We start from the raw sequence: 27,818 nt of genomic DNA, 5'->3' as shown, positions 1-27,818 counted from the left end.
CTGTCTAACGCTCCCTAAAATACTTCTGCGAGCAGGCCTTTCTAATCGACCTGGCCCGGGTATCCTGAAAGGATATTGACTTAATCCCGTCAGTTGAGGATGCCTGGTCATTCTTTAAAAGTAACTTCCTCACCATCTTAGACAAGCATGCTCCGTTCAAAAAATGCAGAACTAAGAACAGATATAGCCCTTGGTTCACTCCAGACCTGACTGCCCTCGACCAGCACAAAAACATCCTGTAGCGGACTGCAATAGCATCGAATAGTCCCCGCGATATGTAACTGTTCAGGGATGTCAGGAAACAATACACGCAGTCAGTCAGGAAAGCAAAGGCCAGCTTTTTCAAGCAGAAATTTGCATCCTGTAGCTCTAACTCCAAAAAGTTCTGGGACACTGTAAAGTCCATGGAGAACAAGAGCACCTCCTCCCAGCTGCCCACTGCACTAAGGCTAGGTAACACGGTCACCACCGATAAATCCGTGATAATCGAAAACTTCAACAAGCATTTCTCAACGGCTGGCCATGCCTTCTTCCTGGCTACTCCAACCTCGGCCAACAGCTCCGCCCCCCCCCCCCCCCCCCCGCAGCTACTCGCCCACGCCTCTCCAGCTTCTCCTTTACCCAAATCCAGATAGCAGATGTTCTGAAAGAGCTGCAAAACCTGGACCCATACAAATCAGCTGGGCTTGACAATCTGGACCCTCTATTTCTGAAACTGTCCACCGCCATTGTCACAACCCCTATTACCAGCCTGTTTAACCTCTCCTTCTGAGGAGATCTGAGATCCCCAAGGATTGAAAAGCTGCCGCGGTCATCCCCCTCTTCAAAGGGGGATACACCCTGGACCAAAACTGTTACAGACCTATATCCATCCTGCCCTGCCTATCTAAGGTCTTCGAAAGCCAAGTCAACAAACAGATCACTGACCATCTCGAATCCCACCGTACCTTCTCCGCTGTGCAATCCGGTTTCCGAGCCGGTCACGGGTGCACCTCAGCCACGCTCAAGGTACTAAATGATATCATAACCGCCATCGATAAAAGACAGTACTGTGCAGCCGTCTTCATCGACCTGGCCAAGGCTTTCGACTCTGTCAATCACCATATACTTATCGGCAGACTCGGTAGCCTCGGTTTTTCTAATGACTGCCTTGCCTGGTTCACTAACTACTTTACAGACAGAGTTCACTGTGTCAAATCGGAGGGCATGTTGTCCTGTCCTCTGGCAGTCTCTATAGGGGTACCACAGGGTTCAATTATCTTGGCCGACTCTTTTCTCTGTATTTATCAATGATGTTGCTCTTGCTGCGGGCGATTCCCTGATCCACCTCTACGCAGACGACACCATTCTGTATACTTCTGGCCCTTCCTTTGACACTGTGCTATCTAACCTCCAAACGATCTTCAATGCCATACAACACTCCTTCCGTGGCCTCCAACTGCTCTTAAACGCTAGTAAAACCAAATGCATGCTTTTCAACCGTTCGCTGCCTGCACCCGCACGCCCGACTAACATCACCACCCTGGATGGTTCCGACCTAGAATATGTGGACATCTATAAGTACCTAGGTGTCTGGCTAGACTGCAAACTCTCCTTCCAGACTCATATCAAACATCTCCAATCCAAAATCAAATCTAGAGTCGGCTTTCTATTTCGCAACAAAGCCTCCTTCACTCACGCCGCAAAACTTACCCTAGTAAAACTGACTATCCTACCGATCCTCGACTTCGGCGATGTCATCTACAAAATAGCTTCCAATACTCTACTCAGCAAACTGGATGCAGTTTATCACAGTGCCATCCGTTTTGTTACTAAAGCACCTTATACCACCCACCACTGCGACCTGTATGCTCTAGTCGGCTGGCCCTCGCTACATGTTCATCGCCAGACCCACTGGCTCCAGGTCATCTACAAGTCTATGCTAGGTAAAGCTCCGCCTTATCTCAGTTCACTGGTTACGATGGCAACACCCATCCGTAGCACGCGCTCCAGCAGGTGTATCTCACTGATCATCCCTAAAGCCAAAACCTAATTTGGCCGCCTTTCCTTCCAGTTCTCTGCTGCCTGCGACTGGAACGAATTGCATAAATCTCTGAAGTTGGAGACTTTTATCTCCCTCACCAACTTTAAACATCTGCTATCTGAGCAGCTAACCGATCGCTGCAGCTGTACATAGTCCATTGGTATATAGCCCACCCAATTTACCTGCCTCATCCCCATACTGTTTTTATTTTATTTACTTTTCTGCTCTTTTGCACACCAGTATCTCTACCTGCACATGTTCATCTGATCATTTATCACTCCAGTGTTAATCTGCTAAATTGTAATTATTCACTCCTATGGCCTATTTATTGCCTACCTCCTCATGCCTTTTGCACACAATGTATATAGATTCTTTTTTTCTACTATGTTATTGAATTGTTTATTGTTTACTCCACGTGTAAATCTGTGTTGTTGTCTGTTCACACTGCTATGCTTTATCTTGGCCAGGTCGCAATTGTAAATGAGAACTTGTTCTCAACTAGCCTACCTGGTTAAATAAAGGTGAAATAAAAAATATATATATATTATTTTAAAGACTTGTCATAGATTCATCTGATTTTCACTAGTAAATTAGTCAGCTTGATAGCAACTAGCCATTTCTAGGCTTACCACATCAACAGATATGCACAACAACAGGTTGAGACTGACTGTGTAAGCATTTTTAGTCTATAACGATATGGGGTGGCATAAGAATAAATCACTCTTGGCTGTGATTTTAAATCAAAACGGACTCGATTCAAAGCTTATCTAGCTAAGAACAGCACTGTCCCAATATCTTGTCAGTGAGTCAGTTAAAAGTCTGTGGCCTCATCCAGTGGCACTGGACTTTAATATCTGACAAATTTGAGAATGAACCTGTAAAATAAGAAATGTTGGCAATTGACATCCCTTTGTTCCTTATTTGTTTTACCTCACTTCAAAAAAACAAAGTTAAGGGAATCAAATGTATCATTTGTCTGGAATTCTGGAATTAAGTTCAAACATTTATTCTCGTTCTACAACTTATTCTCGCTCTACAACTTAACTTCTCTTTGGTTATTACAAATAATGAACAGTTACACAATAACGTATTTTCCTCGTTGGATGTTGCCCATACGTCCGCTCTAATCTTTAGTTCCTGTTTCTGTTTTTCGTATTTCTCACATCGTGTCTAAAAAAAAGAACACGGTACCTTGGTGGACGGATGTCGGGTCCACTGGCAGTGCTGAGTAGCTCTGACTTTTCACATTCTCTTTACGCCTTTTTCATCTGTTGCACATTTCTTTTGAAAGGGTGCGGCTGGAAGGAAATGAAACCGATGTACCTGTGACATATTGCTAGAAACCTAAGGGATGCAAAGTGGGACAAAACGGAGAGGGGACCTTCATTTGTACCTGTACCTGAATTTGTCCAATAAGGAAAACTTGTTCTCATTTTCAGTTGTAAACAATGTTGCTATGGTGTGCACTAATGACTTTCATTCTTTCTACTCCTCAGTCAATGGGCTTACTACTCCTTTAAGAAAACACATTCACATTCATGAATATTCATGTCACTTGTAAAATGACTTTATAATATGTCGTTACAGTACATGCAGTTGCAAAGTACATTTCAGATTTTTGGGGTGGCATGTAGCCTAGTGGTTAGAGCGTTGGGCCAGTAACCGAAAGGTTGCTGGATCAAATCCCTGAGCTGACAACCGTTGTTCTGCACCTGAACAACCCAATGTTCTCCAGTAGACTGTCATTGTAAATAAGAATTTGTTTTTAACTGACTGCCGAGTTAAACGAAGGTTAAATGACCAAGATAGAAACAAATACCAAGATAGATACAAAGAAAGATACAATTACATGGTGAGGGCTACACGTTATGTCTGCCTGTTAGAGGATATGTACTGTACTGTATAGAATTTACAGCACGTTCACTGGAAAGGAGTGACCGTTGTAATTTACTACAACATCATTTGAGGGGAAATGCCATGGAAGATCCCTTGTGTTGAAAAGCATCTTGTATTTTCAACCATCTTAGGGTCTTTAAAAGACAGGCACATTGAATATGGAAGTGTGCTTGAAACAAAAAGATTCTTGGTGAATAGGGCAGAGTCAACAAGGACTACGACTGGTCACAAGCCATGGAAACACGCTAGACCAAACTAAAAAAAATATATACTTTATTACACGGTTATTACAAGTTCTAAACAAACAAGGGCATTAGCATGCAAGAACATGGTCGCACATCTTTGCCTCTTGCACCAGTTCAATAGATACTACGACAGTATCTCACTTAAAGGAGTTAAGATGCAGATTAAATACGCACCAAAATATGTGCGATATCACAGCACTCCAATTGTTAACACCAAAATATGTTAGCGATATCTCTGCACTCAGATTGTTCGTTTTATACACAGCAAACCGTAAGGAGTCACAAAAAGCTGGGTTAATTACGATAAGAATGCTACAAGTGAGGCTACACATTGACTGAGGCTCCAAAAGCAATCTAGAACTTCAGCCTTCCCCTTTAACGCAGCTTAAAATACAAAACAGTTCAACAAAAGGCACTTCACCTCGCCGGGCTCCAAGATGCCACTCCTAGAAACAAACAATACTTTACTTTAATATAGCTTACCGATGGTCATCAACAATACACACAACAAGAAAAATAACTTGTGGCAATGGCATGGTTGGAGTCCAGCAGTTACTTCTCCTCTCCCTGATCTGGTTTGCGCCGGTACGAACTCTTAAGAGTAACAGGGAATATCCACCCGGGTACAAGTTTTATGCCAAATTGACACCCAAGGAGAACGTGTAACAAACCAAATGCCACAGTGAGAGTTGTGTTGGTGAAAAAGTGGAGGAACAAGAGTTTTCTGTATTTTAAAATACAATATATTTTTTTAGGTAATGGGATTTTGTTGTTTATTTTAATAATTTGTTTGGGATGTGTTTTTACAACCAGATCTATTTCTAGGTATCGTTGCCCATCTCCCGGCGTTTTGTCAAACAGTTGATACAAACTCAGAAAATGTTGCTGTGTTGAATGTACTTTTTGATGGTGTTCATTTCAGGTTTCAAACAACATGGCTGCTTTGACCTTGCATGAGGCCATGACTTTATACTGTATGTTCAGGGAATGTTTAGTCTTGATCCCTTGTCCTATAAAACTTGTTCACCTTACCTCACGCCATACTGATCCGTATCACTTAATTGAATTAAGTCCGTTGATAGTTATTCATATTTGGCCTAAAGTTTGTCAGACCATGAAACAAATATAAAGGAAGTATGACATCACATGTTTATTTTTCTTTCTGTCTTTGTCCCTCTGTCAGGTATATCGGCTGCAATGGACTCCGGCCTACTTTCACATGGCCCAGCAACAGAAAGAAGCTTGGTCTAAATCTGTATCCCACCACAGTGCTTTGGAGAGGGGGCTAGATTTCACCCAGAGGCCCCTGGCGTGGAGATAAGCTGTTGACTACGCTGGTGCAGTACCGGGAACCACTTACACTGTCATCACCAAACCACAATTTACAGTTATAGCTCAAGGTAAACACACAGGCACAGAAAAACACACCCACACACACACGTATGCGCAAAAACATACCCACACAAACGTACACACACACAAACACAAGTAAATATGCATGAGGACACAAAGCAAACGCAGCCACTCCCGCGATAAAAACACACGTAAGCATACTGCACAAACATGGCTAATTATATGCTGAATACCTAAGCTGTCTATGTCTACTTGTCACTGTCTAGCTTGTTATGGCACCAGTATTTATAACAGGTATGAGGAGTAAACCATACAAAAAGTCTATGCCCAGCTTTCCATGTATTTCTGAGGGTGACACATCCTTGCTACTCTACTCTGTGGCCAGTCTGCCTGTCTGTTTGTTTGTCTGTTTGTCTGTCTGCCTGCCTACCTGTCTGTCCTTCAAACACCTTGCAGGGGGTTAATGCCAGTCCCCCGCTCCTCTTGGTTAACTCATCATTTCAATAGCTATTCATTGAGTTTCATTACAACATTAGGCTGCTTAGAAAGCCATAAAAGACCATGGCCGCTCCCCTAGCCCCAGCTCAGATGGCCATTTTAATTGGTATTGACGCGTCAGGTTTTAAGGGGAGCTTTTCCACCACACTTAAAAGCCCATGTTCTACTGATTACCTAATTAAAACCCTGAGCGAGCGCTATCGATCGCAGCCAGAGAGAGAAAGACAGAGGGTGAGAGAGGAATGGTCAGTGAGGGAGAGAGAGAGAGAGAGAGAGAGAGAGAGAGAGGTGGGGTGAGTAAGAGGCATCTGTCCCTCAGCTTGAGTTGGCCTACACACACACATACACTCCGCCAAGCCTAGAAGTGTGAACAAGCCCTCTCTCTCTCGTCACCAGGCCAGATGAATACATCCCTCCAACTCCAACACGTTATCCCTCTCCCATGTTTGACAGAATTCTGGCTTTGTTTGTGATTAGCGACCGTGAGGCCAAGGAGCCGAGGCACTCGTCAGGGAGAACCGTTGTGACCTCCACTTCGATCTCCTCCTCTACCTCTTCCAGTAATGGCTAGGTATATATAGCATTTGTCCCAAATGGCGCCCTGTTCCCTATGCAGTGCGCTACTTTTGACCAGGGTCTGTGCATGTGTAGTGCACTATATAGACAATAGGATGCCATTTGGGATACAGGGTAGGTATATATAGGCAAGACCCATTAGGGCCAGAGACGCTGGATCGGCTGATGGATGTTGATTATAGCCTTGGAGCTGGCTGGAGGCAGACAGGTAGCTATAGAGGTGTCAGATGTTGACGTTTACAGCACCAAGATTCTTTCATTTTTTATATCACCACCACTTTTCTGTAATGACATATTATGATATCAGTGGGCCACACTGTCAGTCAGGGTTTGGTGTAAATGTCTAAAGGTATATGGACATATAATTTTCCATATGGTACATTTGCAAGAAATAAAATGCACATTTTAATAAATGTGCAGTGTTTAGATTCATTTAAACATAGCATTTATTCAAGCAGCTATTGGACCAGGGGTGTCAAACATCCCATTCAATGGGGCCCGCGGGGGGGTTGAGTAAAATATATATACAGTGCATTCAGAAATGATACCGACACCTTGACTTTTTCCACATTTTGTTTTACATTACAGCCTTATTCTAAAATTGATTCAATGTTTGTTTCTCTCATCAATCTACACACAATACCCCATAAAGACAAAGCTAAAACAAGTTTTAGAAATGTTTGCAAATGTATTAAAATTAAAAACAGAAATACCTTATTTGCATAAGTATTCAGACCCTTTACGAGACTTGAAATTGAGCTCAGGTGCATCCGGTTAAGGGGTATGAATGCTTTCCGAATGCACTGTATACTGTACACAGCGCCTTGCAAAATTATTCAGGCCCCTTGGATTTCTTCACATTTTATTGTGTTACAAAGTGGGATTAAAATGTATTTTTTTTTGTCAGCAATCTACTCAGAATACTCTGGAATGTAAAAGTGGAAGAAAAATTCTGACATTTTAAAGATTAATAAACATTTGATAACTAAAATATTGTTGTTGTGTTCAGCCCCTTCAGGAATCAGATTTGGCTTAACACATCACATAATAAGTTACATGGACTAACTCTGGGTGAAATAATAGGGATTGACATGATTTTTGAATGACTAACCCTTCCTCTGTCCCCCATACATTTAATGTCCCTCAGTCAAGTATTGAATATCAAGCACAGATTAAACTACAAAGACCTTTTCCATTGCCTTATAAAGAAGGGCAGGGATTGGTAGATGGGTAACAATAACAAATCAGACATTTAATATCTCTTTAAGCATGGTCAAGTTAATAATTATGCTGTGGATTGTGTATTAAACCACCAAGACACATCATAGATGCAGCTGTCCTTTTAAACTGACCTGCTGGATAGGAACGAAACTGCTCAGGGATGTTACCTTGATGCCATTGGTGATTTTAAAACAGTTACAGAGTTCAATGGCTGTGATGGGAGAAAACAGAGGATGAATCAACAACATTGTAGTGACTCCACGATAATGACCTGAATGAAAGTGAAAAGAAAAATAGAAATATACAGAATACAAATATTTCTAAAAATTGCATCTTCTATTTAACAAGGCACTAATACTGGGGGGAAAACAAGACAAAGAAATACACTTTTTGGCCTAAATGCAAAGCTTTATGTTTGGGGTAAAATCCAACACAACCCATCACTGAGTAATTGCTTCCTTATTTTCTAGCATGGTGGGAGCTGCATCTACTTGACATCGGAAAATGCTGAGGAGTTTTTTTAGGATAAAGAGAAACGGGATGAAGCTTAGCTCAGGCAAAATCCTAGAGGAAAACCTGATTCAGTCTTGCTTTACACCAGACACTGGAGAGGAATTCCCCTTTCAGCAAGACAATAATCTACAACACAAGACCCAATCTAGCATAGAGTTGCTTACCAAGAAGACAGTGAATGTTCCTGAGTGGCCAATTCACAGTTTTGACTTAAATCTGTTTGAAAATCTATTGCAAGACTTGAAAATTGCTGTCTAGCCACGATCCCCCGACATCTTGACAGAGCTTGAAGAAATTAAATCAATATTTCTCCCACTTTGTAACACAATAAAATGTGAGGAAATATAAACACATTTTCAGTACGGACCTCCGGCCCTCGGTGAAGACCGAGGTGTATGCCACACTGTTCTTAGCCTTTGTCAAACACCTGTCTTGTGTTTCACCCTTTGTGTAATTGGGAATTTTTGGTTACAGTTTGGTAACATGTTTAGTAACTGTATACATTAGGTCAGTAAATCGACACTCCTCTGTCTGTCAGAGAGTAACGACAGATATACATCTGACAATTTACAATCTGTTTTTGAGAGAGCATCTCTCCTTGAACTCCTTGAACTCAACACAACAGGCCTTGATAAGTGATGCCATGTGGTCATTCAAATACGGTAGTAGAATATGCTGCTTACTCCAGTGTGTAATGGCAAGGGCTATGATGAGGTAAATAGACCGTGCATATTTCAATGACACGATTACATAAAAGTACACACACAGACACACACTAACTGAGTTCCATAACCACAGTCTTTCGTAATGAGATTTATCTAACCTTTGATGGGGTGTGTGTGTGTGTGTGTGTGTGTGTGTGTGTGTGTGTGTGTGTGTGTGTGTGTGTGTGTGTGTGTGTGTGTGTGTGTGTGTGTGTGTGTGTGTGTGTGTGTTAGCCCTTTTCCCCTCACACCGAAAGGAAAAAGCAGAGGAGGCACTTTATACTCTTGACCAAAAATTAAACAATAAAGACTGAGCTGCCATGATGAATCTGAAGCATGCAGGGGAAACGGGATATCGCGGGGAACAGTATCCTACAGAACACCGGTTCAGTGAATCAGATTCTGTATTCAGTAGCTCTCTATGGGGATCTCAAGGGAATTGGGGATTAGCAAGAAAATGAAATGAATGCATTTCCGTTCACAGCCAGCTAGCTCCCCGCCTGCAGCAGGAGGCACATTGACTGCCTATCAAATGGCACCCTATACCCTATATAATGCACTCAACAGGGAATCAGGTGCCATTTAGGACTCACACATTGTGTTCTCACATATGTCCTCACGGCAAATGAGACATTGGGTATAGGAAGGTCTGGTAGAATTGACAGCCTGACTAAAATAGGTTGAGCACCCTTTCAGCGGATGTAGCGGAGGAAGCTGTACAACAGTGTGGTGGGGAACAGGAAGTAGCAGGATATAGCCGGGCGGTCAATGTGAAACTGCTGCAGTTGGTGCTGCTCTACCTGAAGTGGACGGGGTATTTGCGATGGCACAGACGATGTCTGCTCCCGATAACTGAAATGTTCATGCATAAATGCAAAGCGTCTTTTTCCATCATTTACTGTTGTTCCCCTTCATTATTGAGTGATTGTGTAACACGGGGATGCAGCATTGATTTTCAGACCGTTTTCGTTAAGACCCACTGTCCTTGACAAAGCAGTGTCTTTCTGGCAATTTTGCGGTGACATTATATCCGACAGTAGAGGACGCAACATTCTTTGGCCTCTCCTCCTCTGACGCAGTCCAGAGAAGACACCATGAAAATCCATCTGGGGATTTTAAAGGATTTTAACTAGCAGTTAATTACTTTCCCTTTCCTATTAAAAAGCAGAATGAGAAAGGGAGAAAGAAGAGAGATTAGAGGGAGAGTGAGAGAGAACGAGAGCGAAAGAGTGAAAAGGGGAGGGGGGGGGGGGGTATGGAGAGCCAGGGCATGGCAGCACACATTACCCAGCAAGATCAAATCAATCTGTGCGCACCAAGCCCCCATTTCCCCCCAAGATCAGGATCCATACAGGGAAAGACCATTTTCTAAATCCGTAGTCTCGGGGGCCTGTTTCAGTGCCACTCTAGAGGAGGAAGTATGTGGGGGATGCTAAATATCCCCAAATTGCAGCTAAAATGTAACCTAAGCCCCTGTCTAATAATGTGCCACGTCTCTAAATTACCTCCATTACCCAACAAGCTCTGGCAGCTCCATTATAAGTCATTGGCTGCGTCCCAAATGGCACCCTATTGCCTATGCAGTGCACTACTTTCCCCATAGGGCTCTGGCCAAAAGTAGTGCACTACATAGGGAATAGGGTGCCATTTACCTGAGAAATACAGAAGACTGGCTCAATCCGTGATTGACAGAATTGACAGAATAAGATAAAGCCAGGGGATACATTTGAAGCCAGGAGTGGGCTGATATTAACGGATGTATGCTGTCAACTCCTGCTTTCTATTTTGGGAGGGATGTCTTCGTATGGGGGGGATTAAGGAATGATGTGTGTAAGTGTGTATGAGTGTCTCTATTTTGGACTGAAAGAGTATGTGTGTTTGCGAGCAGGCGTGTGGGCATTAGTGTGTGTGTGTGTGTGTGTGTGTGTGTGTGTGTGTGCGTGTGTGCGTGCGTGCGTGCGTGCGTGCGTGTGGATGCAACATGTCCCTGTGTGTGTCTGTAAAGATGTAGAATCTTAATTTGATCACCCTGTTGCAGGAGTGATCCAACTCAAACTTGTCGTGTATTTGAGATTTAAAAAGGCTTGAAATTTCAGACTTGATTTTCCCTTATGAAAAATGTATCAACCCTGACAAAATGCCCCTTCAATTATAATCCACGTAATAATTCACATTTCCTGTTGCTGCAGGATTATATTTCTGCTGTAGCAAACTGGCTCAAGTTATGATCCTACATCTGTACCTGCGCTATATGGATCTCAGCTCTCTCTCTCTCTGTTCAATGTGTTCATGTCTTTGTTCCTCTACCCCAGTGGTTCTTAATTGGTTTTGCCTCGGGACCCAAATTGAACCAGGTTGTCTCAATCGCGACTCAATATTCAAATAAGAACCGCCAAAATGCAATCTGGAAAACTATTTATAAGGCTATATTGATAGTAGATGTCACAATTATATGACAGGAAAGAACATTCCCACCTCTTTCATTGTTAATAATTACATTTTCTTGATGAAGAATGTTATAACACTCACTGGTTTGAGACCACAAAATCAACCAACTTAGTGCTACTAATAGCTCTATATTGAAAATACTGTGATTGAAGAAAACATTTTCAGAGATTAAATAAAAAATCTATTTAAAAAATCATGATAATTTCTACAGAATTTCTACCTGGTTCCATTTGTTTACTCCAGTTGAGAATCGCTGCTCTACAACCACTGTAGTGCAGACAGTCTGATAGTGACACTGGAGTGAGCCTTTACACCTCCTTCGCCATGAGACCCACAGCATCTCTCTCTCTCTCTCTTTCTTCTTTCCCTCTCTCTTTCCTTTATCTCCCTCTCTATCTATCTCGCTCTCTTTCTTTCTCTCCCCCTCTCTCTCTCTCCAGCCAGCCACACAGATCATCAACATATGACACTAGTTCTAGAGTTGCTTCTTCCCGGCACAAAGAAAACCCATCCGACTCTACTCCTCCTCCCCGTCGTCTTGCTTGATTTGCTGCCATGCTTTATGATAAAGCCAACTCAATGCATCATAATCAAATTATCACATTACACACATCTCATTGCCTCCCAGTCAGTCAGGAGGCAGGGAGGGCAGACCTTAATGCGGTGTGTGTGTGTGTGTGTGTGTGTGTGTGTGTGTGTGTGTGTGTGTGTGTGTGTGTGTGTGTGTGTGTGTGTGTGTGTGTGTGTGTGTGTGGTCATGTTATGTGCTCAGGATTTAGGGGATTGTGGTTTGCGGACAAAGGTTGAATTGATGTGTGTGTACGCGCGTTGTGTGTGTTTGTGTGTGTTACCATAGCACACACTCCGCAGGGAGAGGGGTGATGGAAGGGGAGAGAGAGAGGATGTTTTTAAGTACATCAAAGTGGCCCCATCCCACACAGCTCTGAGGTGGTGGTTACCGCTTCATGAGGTAAGCGAGGGAGGATATGGGCCCCTGTACCTGGCTTGTTTATACCCCTTCCACTGCCTGGTTTCCCCTGGGAATGGACTACAGGGCTGTGTGTGTGTGTGTGTGTGTGTGTGTGTGTGTGTGTGTGTGTGTGTGTGTGTGTGTGTGTGTGTGTGTGTGTGTGTGTGTGTGTGTGTGTGTGTGTGTGTGTGTGTGTGTGTGTGTGTGTGTGTGTGCACGCGCGTGCGTGCGTGCGTGTGTGTGTATGTTTGTATGTGAGAGACAGTGCTTTTGCCTGTATTTAAGTAGGGGTGTTTCATGTGCCTGTGCCTGTCTTGCTCACACATGCTCAGAATACAAGAGAGCGAGTGTCACAATGACTGATGTGTTTTTAGGTCATCCCTATCGGTGGTGAAAGTGAAATCCACTGCCGCCCTCGCTTTGTCTCTCCCCTCAAGGAGAAAATGAAAATAGCCCCCATTAAACCCTGTATGCTGCCAGTCAGTCAATACTGGTCTCTCTGCAGAGTGAGGCGCTAGTAGCTACAGAGACCAGTCGAGATATTTGAGGGACGTTACCAGAGATACCAGGTATGTCAGGTTTCATCTACATCCTGTGATAAGGCTGGCTGTGACAGGACTGATACACAGTGATGCTGAGTGTGTCTCACTCTTTCTCTTTTCCCCCTTTGAGTGAGCCAGACCTGCCAATTCCTAGCATATGGATCTCTCTCTCACACACACACACTCTTTATCTCTCCCTCTCCCTCTCTCTCTCTCTCTCACTCTCTCTTTCTCTCTCTCTCACACACTCTCTCTCTCTCTTTCTCACACACACAACCTCTCTCTCTCTCACACACACTCTCTCTCTTTCTCGCTCTCTCACACACTCTCTCTCTCTCTCTTTCTCACACACACAACCTCTCTCTCTCATACACACACACACAACCTCTCTCTCTCACACACACAGTCCCTTTCTTTCCCCTACTCTTTACCTATTTTCTTCTTCACCTCTGTGTATTTTCTTTCTATCTCCTCTCTCTCTCAATCTCTCTCTCTAATCAGGGGAAGCTTTGCCTCCTTTTTACCTTCTGTAATTACATCCCGCGTCCCGAATCAAACGGCAGATTGATTCCTCATATCCACGCTAAGCGAGTTTCAAGAGCAGACGGGAGAGCGAGGGAGAGTGAGAGGTGAAGAGGGATTTGCTCTCACAAATACAGGCAATACGGGCAATCTGTTCCCTGTCTTCTCCCTTCTATCTTGGTAGCTCTTCGTGCTATAACTGGTCTCTAGTACAGTATATGATAGCGTAATTATTCTCAAAGCCATACAGAAGGCTACACACACTGCCCAGGAACACATGCATTGTGTTTTAGCCATGCTATTGTTGTTGATTGGATTGATTGCCTCAGGGAAAATATAGATATTCATTACACAGATTCTACGCAATGGGTTCATGAGAAACAACTGGAGAATTTGTTCAGTGGAAATGTATAATTTTTTTCTATTACATAGATTCTATGTGATAAAGACCTAATTGGGAGCAATTGCCTATAGACTTTGATATCTGTCTGTCTGTCTGTCTGTCTGTCTGTCTGTCTGTCTGTCTGTCTGTCTGTCTGTCTGTCTGTCTGTCTGTCTGTCTGTCTGTCTGTCTGTCTGTCTGTCTCTGTCTCTGTCTCTGTCTCTGTCTGCACTTTTACATACACACATGGGATCACTAGTTAGGGACTAGTGATCCCATGTGTGTATGTACAAGTGCACGTGCCTGCTTGTGTCTGTCTGCCTGTCTATACATTTTACAGGATAGTTAGGCTAATGTTGGTACCCGTTTTATATACAGTTGAAGTCAGAAGTTTACATACACCTTAGCCAAATACATTTACACTCATTTTTTCACAATTCCTTACAATTAATCCTAGTAAAAATTCCATGTCTTAGGTCAGTTAGGATCACCACTTTATTTTAAGAATGTGAAATGTCAGAATAATAGTAAAGAGAATGATTTATGTCAGCTTTTATTTCTTTCATCACATTCCCAGTGGGTCAGAAGTTTACATACACTCAATTCGTATTTGGTAGCATTGCCTTTAAATTGTTTATCTTGGGTCTAACATTTTGGGTAGCCTTCCACAAGCTTCCCACAATAAATTGGGTGAATTTTGTCCCATTCCTCCTGACAGAGCTGGTGTAACTGAGTCAGGTTTGTAAGCCTCCTTGCTCACACACGCTTTTTCAGTTCTGCCCACAAGTTTTCAATGGGTTTGAGGTCAGGACTTTGTGATGGCCACTCCAATACCTTGACTTTGTTGTCCTTAAGCCATTTTGCCACAACTTTGGAAGTATGCTTGGGGTCATTGTCCATTTGGAAGACCCATTTGCGACAAAGCTTTAACTTCCTGACTGATTTCTTGAAATTTTGCGTCAATATATCCACATAATTTACCTTCCTCATGTTGCCATCTATTTTGTGAAATGCACCAGTCCCTCCTTCAGCAAAGCACCCTCACATCATGAGGACCCCCCCCCCCCCTGGGCTTTTGAGATGGTGTTCTTCAGCTTGCAAGCATCCCCCTTTTCCCCCAAACATAACAATGGTCATTATGGCCAAACAGTTCTATTTTTGTTTCATCAGACCAGAGGACATTTCTCCAAAAAGTACAAACTTTGTCCCCATGTGCAGTTGTAGTAGTCTGGATTTTTTATGGCGGTTTTGGAGCGGTGGCTTCTTCCTTGCTGAGCGGCTTTTCGGGTTATGTCGATGTAGGACTTACTGTGGATATAGATACTTTTGTACCTGTTTCCTCCAGCATCTTCACAAGGGCCTTTGCTGTTGTTCTGGGATCGATTGCACTTTTTGCACCAAAGTACATTCATCTCTAGGAAACAGAACGTGTCTCCTTCCTGAGAGGTATGACGGCTGCGTGGTCACATGGTGTTTATACTTGCGTACTATTGTTTGTACAGATGAACGTGGTACCTTCAGGCATTTGGATATTGATCCCAAGGATGAACCAGACTTTTGGAGGTCTACCATTTTTTTTCTGAGGTCTTGAAGGTAGGCCTTGAAATACATCCACAGGTACACCTCCAAATGACTCAAATGTTGTCAATTAGCCCATCAGAAGCTTCTAAAGCCATGACATCATGTTCTGGAATTTTCCAAGCTGTTTAAAGGCACAGTCAACTTTGAGTATGTAAACTTCTGACCAACTGGAATTGTAATACAGTGAATTCTAAGTGAAATAATCTGTCTGTAAACAATTGTTTGGAAAAATGACTTGTGTCATGCACAAAGCAGATGTCCTAACCGACTTGCCAAAACTATAGTTTGTTAACAAGACATTTGTGGAGTGGTTGAAAAACGAGTTTTAATGACTCCAACCTAAGTGTATGTAAACTTCCGACTTCATCTGTAAGTACCGCCTGTGTGTTTGCGTGTGTACACTACAAGCATTCCCTGGGTGAAGTGTTGCAGAGACACACATCCCTCTTGTTATTTCTCAGCATTAAAGCGATAGTGTTTGTGGGGGCCCGGCCCTGCCGCTCTGCTCCCGCGGTGAGATTGCATTGACCGCTGTGTTATTGCACTTTAATTATCAATTACGTTGGCCCATCTCTGGCAAGGGGAACCGGGGAGGTGATAATGAATACAGAGCAGCCATTAGAATGGAGACCGGGCTCTCCGCCTGGGCCTGGGGGGCCGGGGAGGGGCTGGGAGGGGGACGAGATCAGGGAGAGGGTGGGTGGGTGGGGTTGTTGGGGGAAGGGAAGGTGGAGAGGGGGTTGATTGGCTGGTGTGCTAATGAAATAGACCGCCGCAGCCGAGACAAAAGAAGCCCACCACATCTAGTTCTCTCATCTCTCTCTCTCTCTTTCTTTTTCTCTCTCTAAAACACACACCGAGGCACCATTACCGCCCACACAGACACACACACATACACCAACAGGGTCTCCCATAGGGGTCATCGTTGAAGCTGTCAGTGGGTTTGTTTGAAAGCATGATGTTCCACCCGCTGCAGCATAGCATGGCTTTAATGTGTAAATATTCCATCATGTCATATTGTATAATATTCTTCCTGGCAACCATTATGCAGTTGGTATGAGTCCCTATCTACCTCTATGTATGATGAGATCTATTGAAGCTGGAATTCAAATCAAACCAGCCATTGAAATGTTTATCCAGTGTCTTTGTTTACAAAATGTTGTGTCTGAGGGAAGATGGCTTTGTTTTTTCCCATACCAAAAAGCCATTCTCTGACTTGATTTTACCATGGGGGAAAAATTGGTATGTGTACTATTGTAAATACCATCGTTTGGGTTCAGGTCTTATCTCAAGCGAGTGTGTATACACACACACACACACACACACACACACACACACACCCTGATGCCCCTCTCTCCTCTTGCTCTTTCCTTGGGGGACCAGAGGTATAATGTTAATTACAGGAGCTGCTGCAGTCACTCAACCCTGTCACTCATAATCATAGTATCATGGACTGTCTAGAGAAATATGATTAATTTAGATTTTAGGGAAAGGGCTTGTGATGGCTTTAAATTAGGTTGAGAATGTTTAAGCTGATTGTATACAATGAGCGTTTCTATATATATGGTAGGCTATGTAGATGTTGGGCCAGTATACACCACACACTATTGATGAAGTGTTGCAAGACACACAACATTTAAATTTAAAAAAATGTATCTACAAAACCATCATGGCAAATCAACATCAATGATCTTGTCTGGTGTTTTAAATAAAACCTTCATGTGCCATTCAATTCTGCACACGTGCGCGCCCTAAAACAACAAGCGTTTCATAAATCTCCGCAGGCTAAATGTTTCCACTTCATTCTGTAGACGTTTACAGAGAGTTCTACCAATGATATTATGGAAACCGTGCTCACATGGATATCGCATGTTTAATTTAGAGGATGCAATAAGGCAGCAAACGTCATCTCTCATAACAGCGGTTGTAGCCTGGCAGTGTGCAGGAATAAAACGGAGTGATGGATTGTGCGACGGTCCTTTGTCTTTTCAGGGTTTACGGTTACACATGTTAATATCAACGGCTTTGCTGGTCTGTTTCACACGTCTTATTTCCGTTCATTGAAATGTTGAAACAATAATAGCCTACACCCTCCATCTCAGGAATTGGAAAGAAGATGGAAGGAAATTGATTTATAAGCAACCGTTTTTCTGCCTCGTTACACACCCACCCAAATGAATAAATTACACACGACCTAAAAAGGCAATACATGTCACATGATACCGTCAAAATGACTTATTCATGAATTTGTAGAGGCTACCCGTGTAAATAGCCTATTCATTCACATGTTTCTCTCAGCTCCGCCTTACGGAAAAATAGCCAATGCAACCCAATCATAAAATGTAGTTTAGTGTGAATGTGTTCTATTTCAATAGCCTCCATAGGCCTATTGGTGAATTAATATATATTTTACATCATAACTAAGTCATGTCACGTTTATTGGGAAAGCCAAACAACAAACGTGTCTCTGATTCCTCTCCCGATTTATCACACCTGCCGCAACTGGCTGAGATGGCACGCTTTGTCATATGCTGTCAACCTGACGCATTACTAACCCGGACTCAGTCTAGGTGATCTCGGGTTATTACCAATTACTATCCTGTCCAGTCTGTCCACCAAATGACGGTCATACAATCTTACAGTACAGAATGTCCCACTTTAAACCAATAGACAAAATTGAGTCAAAATGTAGGGATACTTTTTTTTAAGTGTCTGGAAAATAATTTGGAATTGGCTCCGTTTGGCTTGATGAAGACCCGAGTGGCGCAGCCGTCTAGGGAACTGCATCTCGGCGCTAGAGGCGTCACTACAGACAACTTGGTTCGAATCCAGGCTATATCACTACCGGCTGTGATTGGCCCAGCGTCATCCGCCCTTCATTGTAAATAAGAATTTGTTCTTAACTGATTTTCCTAGTTAAATAAATGAAAGAATATAGGCATTATTCGGGATTTATTAGCCTAGGCTTAATCACACATTTTCCAGAAATGTTTCACTTAATTTTTTGTTAAGGATTTATTCATTTAGCAGATGTAATTATGGCACGTGGCTGATTGCATCTTCATTTGAATTGAACCTTCCTTTGAACTGAACTGGAAGCTATTTCATTTCAAGCAGTAGAATCCGAAATAAATATTAGCGTTATACTGTAGGCCTACATTTGATTTAACAATCATACCGTTGTCTATCTAAGATGGCGCCGACAGATATAGCAGCTCTGCTTGTAGCTCCTAAACATATATATTTTTTAAAGCATTTCCCCACAACCGCAATAACACCTGCTAAACATGTGTACGCGACCAATAACATTTGATTTGGACTCTATAAGGCAGGGCAAGATGCGGAAATGCACTCGTTTAAAAATCGTTCTATTCCCAACGCATGTCTTGGTTTATGATAGGATAGATACAAATAAATGAATAATATAACAGGGAGGTTTTCTGTCCTGAGATTTTCATTGATTGGGTTAGGAACTAACTAGCCTACGGTTGGAAGTTGATCAACATTAGCAACGCTTTATCAGTTTCAATGGAATTGTGGAGTGTTGTGCCTTAACATATTCCTGCACGTGTGTGTGTTATGTTCCAATGAAAGAGGTGACTCGTGTTTGCTATCTTTAAGCTAAAACAAATGGACACTTTTGACTACCAAACATTCTAGGGTTGGAGTTGGTCAACTTTTGCAATTAAAACTTTAGTTACAAGTAGGCTGTCGTAAGAGATTCCCGGTTGCGTGTCTAGCCTAAGTTCCAAAGAAACTGGTGACGCAAGTGCAGGCCTATCGATCGCAGCGTTTCATTGAAAATGTATGTAATTCTGCATTCCAAAATGCAATGACGCTGTCCCTGTGTTCGAAGCGATATGTATCTAGAGCACCAACAGCCAAACAAAAGTGCTTACGCTTGTCCTTGGCAGGAGCAGAGGAGTGCTTGAGGGAACAGGTGGTTCAGCCTGCTTTACATTCCAGGGGAAATTGTTTCCTCTCGACAACACTATTCAAAGCATTCAAGCTAACCTGCCTTTGCCCTTTGTGTAAATAATTCTTTACATGTTTGACCTTCATGATGAAAAATTATATTTCAGTGTTCATCTGTTTAAAACGAAATCATTATGCCTAGGCTGTAGCATATATTTTAAAATCAGCTATCATGATATGTAGATGTCAAAATGTTAGACTGTCCATTTCTAAACAAATTATTAGCAACGGCCATTTTTCTAACCCTTATCCTTTTCCGTCCATATTATGAGCTGTGGGGTGATTCTCTGTGACATTTCCAAATAGATTTACAAACTCCTGCCAGTTCCTGAGGGCATGGAAGTAAAGTCAAGTGTTAATTACACCAGAGCTGAAGTGAGTCAACTCTGCAGTGGAAAGAGTGTCTATAATCTCTTCCTCACATTCATGACCCACTGGTTGCTCATCGCTAGTTCCTTACTGGGTCATAGTTTGCAGACATGGATCACATTTACTTGGTGGGTCATCAAGAACACTCCCTGAGCATTAAGAGGGTCACCTCACAATGAGAGAGAAAGAGAGAGAGAGATATAACATTACCTCAGATGTCACCTCAGATCTTCCAAGGAGGGGGGGGGGGGGGGGTAGTACTCTGGTGAGCCCATAGCCAGACACGGTGAGGGCCAGCTGGGCTTGTCTGAGTGGAAACAAATCATTAAGCCTTAATCTAACCCTGAGACAGACAGACATCCAACAGAGCAGATCTTACACTGCAATACAGTGCACCACACTGCCCTCATCCAGATGAGGCCTTCTCCTCTCCACCTCAGCCCCACCTGAATGTCTGGCGAATTTCATGGCAATTCCAGTTCAAGGAATTCTAATTTGGCAATTGAATTAGACTTTGGATTGGAAAACCTGCTATGTTCAGTGCAGAATAGCAACCTTTTTATAAGGTCTGTTGGAGTGTCTCTGTTGATTTTTCGGGCGGCAGGGTAGTCTAGTAGTTAGAGTGTTGGACTAGTAACCGAAAGGTATCATGTTCAAATCCCCAAGCTGACAAGGTACAAAGCTGTTGTTCTGCCCCTGAACAGGCAGTTAACCCACTGTTCCTGGGCTGTCATTGAAAATAAGAATTTGTTCTTAACTGACTTGACTAGTTAAATCCTGTGTGGTACTGGGACGTTTGAGTCTGTGTGTTGTGAAGGTATCTTCTTTTTTATGGGTCTTAGGGTCTTCGGCTCTGGAGCAAGAGGAAACAGCAGGGGGAGTCTGCTTGATGATGGTCCACTCTCATCCCCTTTCTTCTGGGGCTTTGGAGGGGAAGATCCCCCAGGGAACGGTTAGCATAGTCAGGGACCCTGACCGACCTCACAGGGATAGAGCAGGCAGTCTCTCCCCTACCAAGTCCCAGATACAGCCGGGCATGGAAAGAGAGAGAGAGAGAGAGAGAGAGAGAGAGAGAGAGAGAAATAGGAGAGAGACAGTGAGGAAGAGAAGGAGAGAGACCAGGATACAAAGATGTCTGCAGCCCCACTGCCAACCCTGGCCAGCTGTTTAGGGATGAGCAGAGGAGACTCTGTACCCTCCCTTTACCCACCCCCCACCAGCCCGATTCTCTCTTTTTATGTCTCTCTCTCTCGCTCTCGCTCTCTCTCTCTCTCTCCTCCCATCTTTTCTTCCTCACTCCCAATACAGTTCCTCTTCACCTTCCTCCCCCTTTCTATCTTCAATCCCTCACTCCCTCGCTCGTCCTCCCCCTCTCCACTAGCAGACAAAAACATCTCCCCCAAAAACACGCCGGATGAGCGATGTCTGCCAGAAAGCCTGGTGAGATTGGCCGGGATTTTGACAAAGCACTCCATGCAGTAATAGCCTAGCGGTGGAAGGAAAAAAACATCCCCAATTCGATCCATGTGTCTTGTTTCAGGAAATTGCATTTAAAGTGCAGCAGGTCCTTCTTGTGCTCGACTACGGAATGAGAATGTGGGCGTGTGTGCGTGTGCATGGATACACGTACGTATGTGTGGGTTTGTGTGTGGATCGTGCACAAACAGCCTCAAAAGTCAATTGTTCGGTTTATCTGCATCTTCCTACCCAGTGGCTCTTATTAGATACGTATTGCAAACCACGATAGCACACACACTTGGCAAATATCCTCTCCTGATGTCACTGTCTGTATCTTCTAATCCTGCCCCGTGGACGTTTTTGGAACGACACATTGTTCCGGTTAGGTTGTCTACGTCCCGAATGGCTCCCTATACATTACTTTTGACCCGGGCTCATAGGGCTCTGGTCAAATGTAGCGCACTACTGTATATAGGGAGACATTTGGGACACAGCCATTGTGTTCTTCAGATAATGGCCTCCATTTGGTTGTGTACGCTAACTGTCCCCCTCCAAATCGGCACAATGTGTACTTGTGCTGTTGTGACGAACCCTGAAGGCGGAGAGAGAGAAAGAAGGATTACCTCTCATTGAGAAGGAAACAATATTGTGTCGTTTCTGTTGTGCTATTGTTCCTTGCTGCCGGTGCCTGTTTTCAAGACACATAAAGGCGTAATTCCCCTAATGGGAGGTATTTGTAACAGCGGCTTTGGTTGACACTGCCAGGATGGCATGCCACAGCACTGATGGGGGATGCCAGCCCTGCCAGCCCTGTACCTACAACCCACTACCCACCAGGACTGATGCCAGGCGTGGGCACATGTGCCTCTCACGCAATCACTCAGGCTCTGAAGCAAGGTTTTTTTAAAAGCACGCTTTTATCCTGCCAGACGCCACAAGCGCCTTTAGTCTAGCGAAGGACTGTGTGTGTGTGTGTGTGTGTGTGTGTGTGTGTGTGTGTGTGTGTGTGTGTGTGTGTGTGTGTGTGTGTGTGTGTGTGTGTGTGTGTGTGTGTGAGATGGTGTGTGTGTACTGTGGTGTGTGTGTGTGTGCGTGTATTTGTAGCTCAGTCCAATGGTCTGTCCCATTGTCACTTTGTCACAAAGACAAACTAGTCTTTGTATTATGGCAGACGACAGGGGGAGGTGAGGGGAGTGGTAATTGAGGGGAGATATCTGGCAGCCTGTTGGCTCCACCCCTGGGCCTTATGTGGACTTCCTGCCCCAACGAGTCAAGGCTGTGGTTCGTTAAGCCAGGGAGTGCTTGGGGATAAAGGAGGAAGCAGCCTGCCCAAAGGGGCAGAGTAGGAGAGAACCAAGAGCGTTATGAAAAGTGGGAGAAGAGAGACTACTATCTGTGCGATTACCCAGTGTGACCTGGACTGTCGGACTAACCCCTTCGTGTACTGGACCGGATTGGCTGAGGACCCGAGTGTGAGGATTACCCCCGAAAACGGAACGAACAACGAGAACGGCTTGTGGACTGTGAGGTGATTGGTGAATTCCCCCCTCTTCCCCAGTGTACCAAAACCCCAAATAAACTTCCCATTTGCATTCTATTTGTGCTACTGGTGCAGGTTTTGTTATGGAACTTGGTGATGTGGAAACCCCACACCTTGAGCCTGCTACAGTATATTACCTACGCTACTATGTGAATCTCTAGCCTTGACCAAAGCCCCCCCCCCCCCCCCCACACACACACACACACACACACACACACACACACACACACACATATATAGTCCACTGCCAGAGTAAAGGAGCTTGTTGCACACACACATCACACATTTAAAATTGTACATTTACATTTTGGTAAGTTAGGAGAAACTCTTATCCAGAGTTGATTACAACACACACAGCGAATGCTCCTATGTCCTCTGGTACGGCAGAGACAGGGTTAACCAAGCGCTCAGCATCTGAAACACTGGGTCTGTTGACAGCAGCCAAACAATCCTGTGGTTGTTGGGGCTTTGTTTCTGTAAGCGCTAGCTGCCTTTTAGCCTTTTGTCTGCTTGCCTCTGAGAGGACGAGGTGAAACCATGTGGAAACCTGCTGTCACGACCAGGGGAGACCTTCACTCTCTCTCATGGCCAAGTAAACACCCACTTAGCACACACACATTTCTACAGTATACACACACACAGATACACAGTGCACACATACAAACCGATCCATCACACAGCTGTGTTTGTGTGTGCATGTGTGTGCGTTTTTGTGTGAGGGTGCTACTAATGTGTACGTTATTTATCATGTCAACACTGGCTTGTTTTGTGTTGGCCTTTAAATGCGTGCGGTGGCATCGACAGTGAATGCTAATGGTATGGAATTCATACAGTAGTGGCCCGGACTCAGTATTTCCCATGTTCATACACAGTACAGTTGAAGTCTGAAGTTTACATACACCTTAGCCAAATATATTTAAACTCAGTTTTTGACAATTCCTGACGTTTAATCCTAGTAACAATTCCCTGTCTTAGGTCAGTTAAGATCACCACTTTATTTTAAGAATGTGAAATGTTAGAATAATAGTAGAGAGATTTATTTATTTCAGCTTTAATTTCTTTCATCACATTCCCAGTGGATCAGAAGTTTACATACACTCAATTAGTATTTGGTAGCATTGCCTTTAAATTGTTTAACTTGGGTCAAACGTTTTGGGTAGCCTTCCACAAGCTTCCCACAATAAGTTGGGTGAATTTTGGCCCATTCCTTCTGACAGAGCTGGTGTAACTGAGTCAGGTTTGTAGGCCTCCTTGCTCGCACACGCTTTTTCAGTTCTGCCCACAAACTTTCTATGGGATTGAGGTTAGGGCTTTCTGATGGCCACTCCAATACCTTGACTTTGTTGTCCTTAAGTCATTTTGCCACAACTTTGGAAGTATGCTTGGGGCCATTGTCCATTTGGAAGACCCCTTTGCTGCCAAGCTGTAACTTCCTGACTGATGTCTTGAGATGTTGCTTCAATATATCCACATAATTTACCTTCCTCATAATTTACCTTCCTCAAAGCACCCCCACAACATGATGCTGCCACCCCCATGCTTCACGGTTGGGATGGTGTCCTTCGGCTTGCAAGCCGCCCCCTTTTTCCTCCAAATATAGTTGCACACTGTAGTCTGCCTTTTTAATAGCTGTTTTGGAGCAGTGGCTTCTTCCTTGCTGAGCGGCCTTTCGGGTTATGTCGATATAGGACTCGTTTTACTGTGGATATAGATACTTTTGTAACTGTTTCTGCCAGCATCTTCACAAGGTCCTTTCCTGTTGTTCTGGGAATAATTTGCACTTTTCGCACCAAAGTACGTTAATCTCTAAGAGACAGAACGCGTCTCCTTCCTGAGCAGTATGACAGCTGCGTGGTTCTATGGTGTTTATACTTGCGTACTATTTGTACAGATGTTTGTACAGATGAACGAACGTGTTACCTTCAGGCTTTTTTTTCTGAGGTCTTGGTTGATTTCTATTGATTTTCCCATGATGTCAAGCTGAGGCACTGAGTTTGAAGCTAGGCCTTGAAATACATCCACAGGTACACCTCCAATTGACTCAAATGTTGTCAATTAGCCTATCAGAAGCTTCTAAAGCCATGACATCATTTTCTGGAATTTTCCAAGCTGTTTAAAGGCACAGTCAACTTAGTGTATGTAAACTTCTGACCCACTGGAATTGTGATACAGTGAATTATAAGTGAAATAATCTGTCTGAAAACAATTGTTGGAAAAATGACTTGTGTCATGCACAAAGTAGATGTCCTAACCGACTTGACAAAACTATAGTTTGTTAACAAGACATTTGTGGAGCGGTTGAAAACTAGTTTTAATGACTCCAGGCTAAGTGTATGTAAACTTCCCGACTTCAACTGTATATAGTACCAGTCAAAAGTTTGGAAACACTTACTCATTCAAGGGTTTTTCTTTATTTTTACTATTTCCTATATTGTAGAATAATAGTGAAGTGTCAAAGCTATGAAATAAGACATGGAATCATGTAGTATGTTCCATGTCACCAAGATGGGGTAGCAGTAGAACGTGTGTGTTTGTCTTTGTCTTATCCTGTATAACTAGCCGGTCTTTTTCGTATATATCGTTATCTCACTTTCAATCTACAAACTAAATATACTTGCAACCCGCCTCATCCAATGTGGTTCGGATATGATATTTTTATTCCTTATAACTGGAACTTCCATCAGGAGCTAGCCAGCTACTAGTCTTTGTTAACCACGGCCAGCGGTTTTCACCTTTTCCTCAGTCACCAGCCAGCCTTAGCTTGGACAATACCTGCCATTCTGCACAGCGTGATATCATCCCAGAGCATATCGGACTGCTTCTCTCTACCACATCACCGGATTCATGCCGCTTTGGATCATTACACCGGATCGTCGCAGCTAGCTAGCTGCAAACGAGTGGTTATGGTTAGCTAAAGCCTCTGTCCCGAAGCAAGCACCAGCTATCCTTGAGCTAGCCTTGAGCTAGGCCCATATACCAGCTAATTCTAGAGCTACAATACCTCTTTTGCCAATTGGCCTGGACCCTTTATTGACGAAATGGAGCTCCGCCGATCCATCGCGACTGGACTGTAGACGTGATCGCCAGAACAGGCTATTCTGTTACGATGTCGCCGAAGAACCATCTACTAGCCCCGGCCTGCTAGCTTTTCTGAATGCTGTGTCCCCTGTTCGGCTAACGTAGTAGTGACTACCGAACGGCACCCTGACTCACCTATTGCTGCTCTTTTGACCCTATGATCACTCGGCTACACAGCTGATGCACCCTGGACTGTTTCAATAACACGGTACCTCATTTTGTTTACCTGTCGTCCCCAGCCTCAAACTCAGGTCCTGTATGTACCTAACTGACCCACTCTGCCCATTCATCGCCACTTACCAATTGTTGTCTTAGCTCTCCTGATCAACACTTATGATTGCTTTATGCCTCTCTCTAATGTCAATATGCTTTGTCTACTGCTGTCTTGGCTAGTTCTTATTGTTTTATTTCACTGTAGAGCTCACAGTCCCACTCAACATGCCTTAGATAGCTCTTTTGTCCCACCCCACACACATGCGGAGACCTCACCTGGCTTAACTGGTGCCTCCAGAGACGAAACCTCTCTCATCGTCACTCAACGCCTAGGTTTACCTCCACTGTACTCACATCCTACTATACCCTTGTATGTACATTATGCCCTGAATCTATTCTAATACGCCCAGAAATCTGTTCCTTTTATTTTTGTTCTCAACGCACTAGATGACCAGTTCTTATAGCCTTTAGCCGTACCCTTATCCTACTCCTCCTCTGTTCCTCTGGTGATGTAGAGGTTTACCCTGTAGCCCCCAGTCACACTCCTATTCCCCAGGCTCTATCATTTGTTGACTTCTCTAACTGTAAAAGCCTTGGTTTCATGCATGTCAACATCAGAAGGCTCCTCCCTAAGTTTGTTTTATTTACTGCTATAGCACACTCCGCCAACCCTGATGTCCTAGCCATGTCTGAATCCTGGCTTAGGAAGGCCACCAAAAATTCTGAAATTTCCATCCCCAACTACAACATTTTCCACCAAGATAGAACTGCCAAAGGGGGTGGAGTTGCAATCTACTGCATAGATAGTCTGTAGACTTCTGTCATGCTATCCAGGTCAGTGGCCAAACAGTTGGAGCTTCTACTTTTAAAAATCCACCTTTCCAGAAATAAGTATCTCACTGTTTGCTGCTTGTTATAGACCCCCCTCAGCCCCCAGCTGTGCCCTGGACACCATATGTGAATGAATTGCCCCCATTTATCTTCAGAGTTTGTACTGTTAGGTGACCTAAACTGGGATAAGCTTAACACCCTGGCCATCCTACAATATATGCTAGATGCCTTCAATCTCATACAAATTATCAAGGAACCTACTAGGTACAACCCTAAATCCATAAACACAGGCACCCTCATAGATATCATCCTGACCAACCTGCCCTCTAAATACACCTCTGCTGTCTTCCACCAGGATCTCAGCAATCACTGCCTCGTTGCCTGCGTCCGTAATGCGTCCGCGGTCAAACAACCACCCCTCATCACTGTCAAACGCTCCCTAAAACCCTTCTGCTAGCAGGCCTTTCTAATCGACCTGGCCCGGGTATCCTGGAAGGATATTGAACTCATTCTGTCAGTAGAGGTTGCCTGGTTATTCTTTAAAAGTGCTTTCCTCACCATCTTAAATATGCATGCCCCATTCAAAAATAATTAAACTAAGAACAGATGTAGCCTTTGGTTCACTCCAGACTTGACTGCCCTTGACCAGCACAAAAACATCCAGTGGCGTACTGCGTTAGCATCAAATAGCCCCCACTATATGCAAATTTTCTGAGAAATTAGGAACCAAGATTCACAGGCAGTTAGGAAAGCAAAGGCTAGCTTTTTCAAACTCCAAAACCTTCTGGGACAATGTAAAGCCCATGGAGAAAAAGAGCAGCTCCTCCCAGCGGCCCACTGAACAGAGGCTAGCAAACACTGTCACCACCGATAAATCTAC

The sequence above is a fragment of the Oncorhynchus clarkii genome, chromosome 13 (assembly GCF_045791955.1).
Source record: "Oncorhynchus clarkii lewisi isolate Uvic-CL-2024 chromosome 13, UVic_Ocla_1.0, whole genome shotgun sequence".
Lineage (NCBI taxonomy): Eukaryota > Metazoa > Chordata > Actinopteri > Salmoniformes > Salmonidae > Oncorhynchus > Oncorhynchus clarkii.
This window is presented reverse-complemented; position numbering follows the sequence as displayed.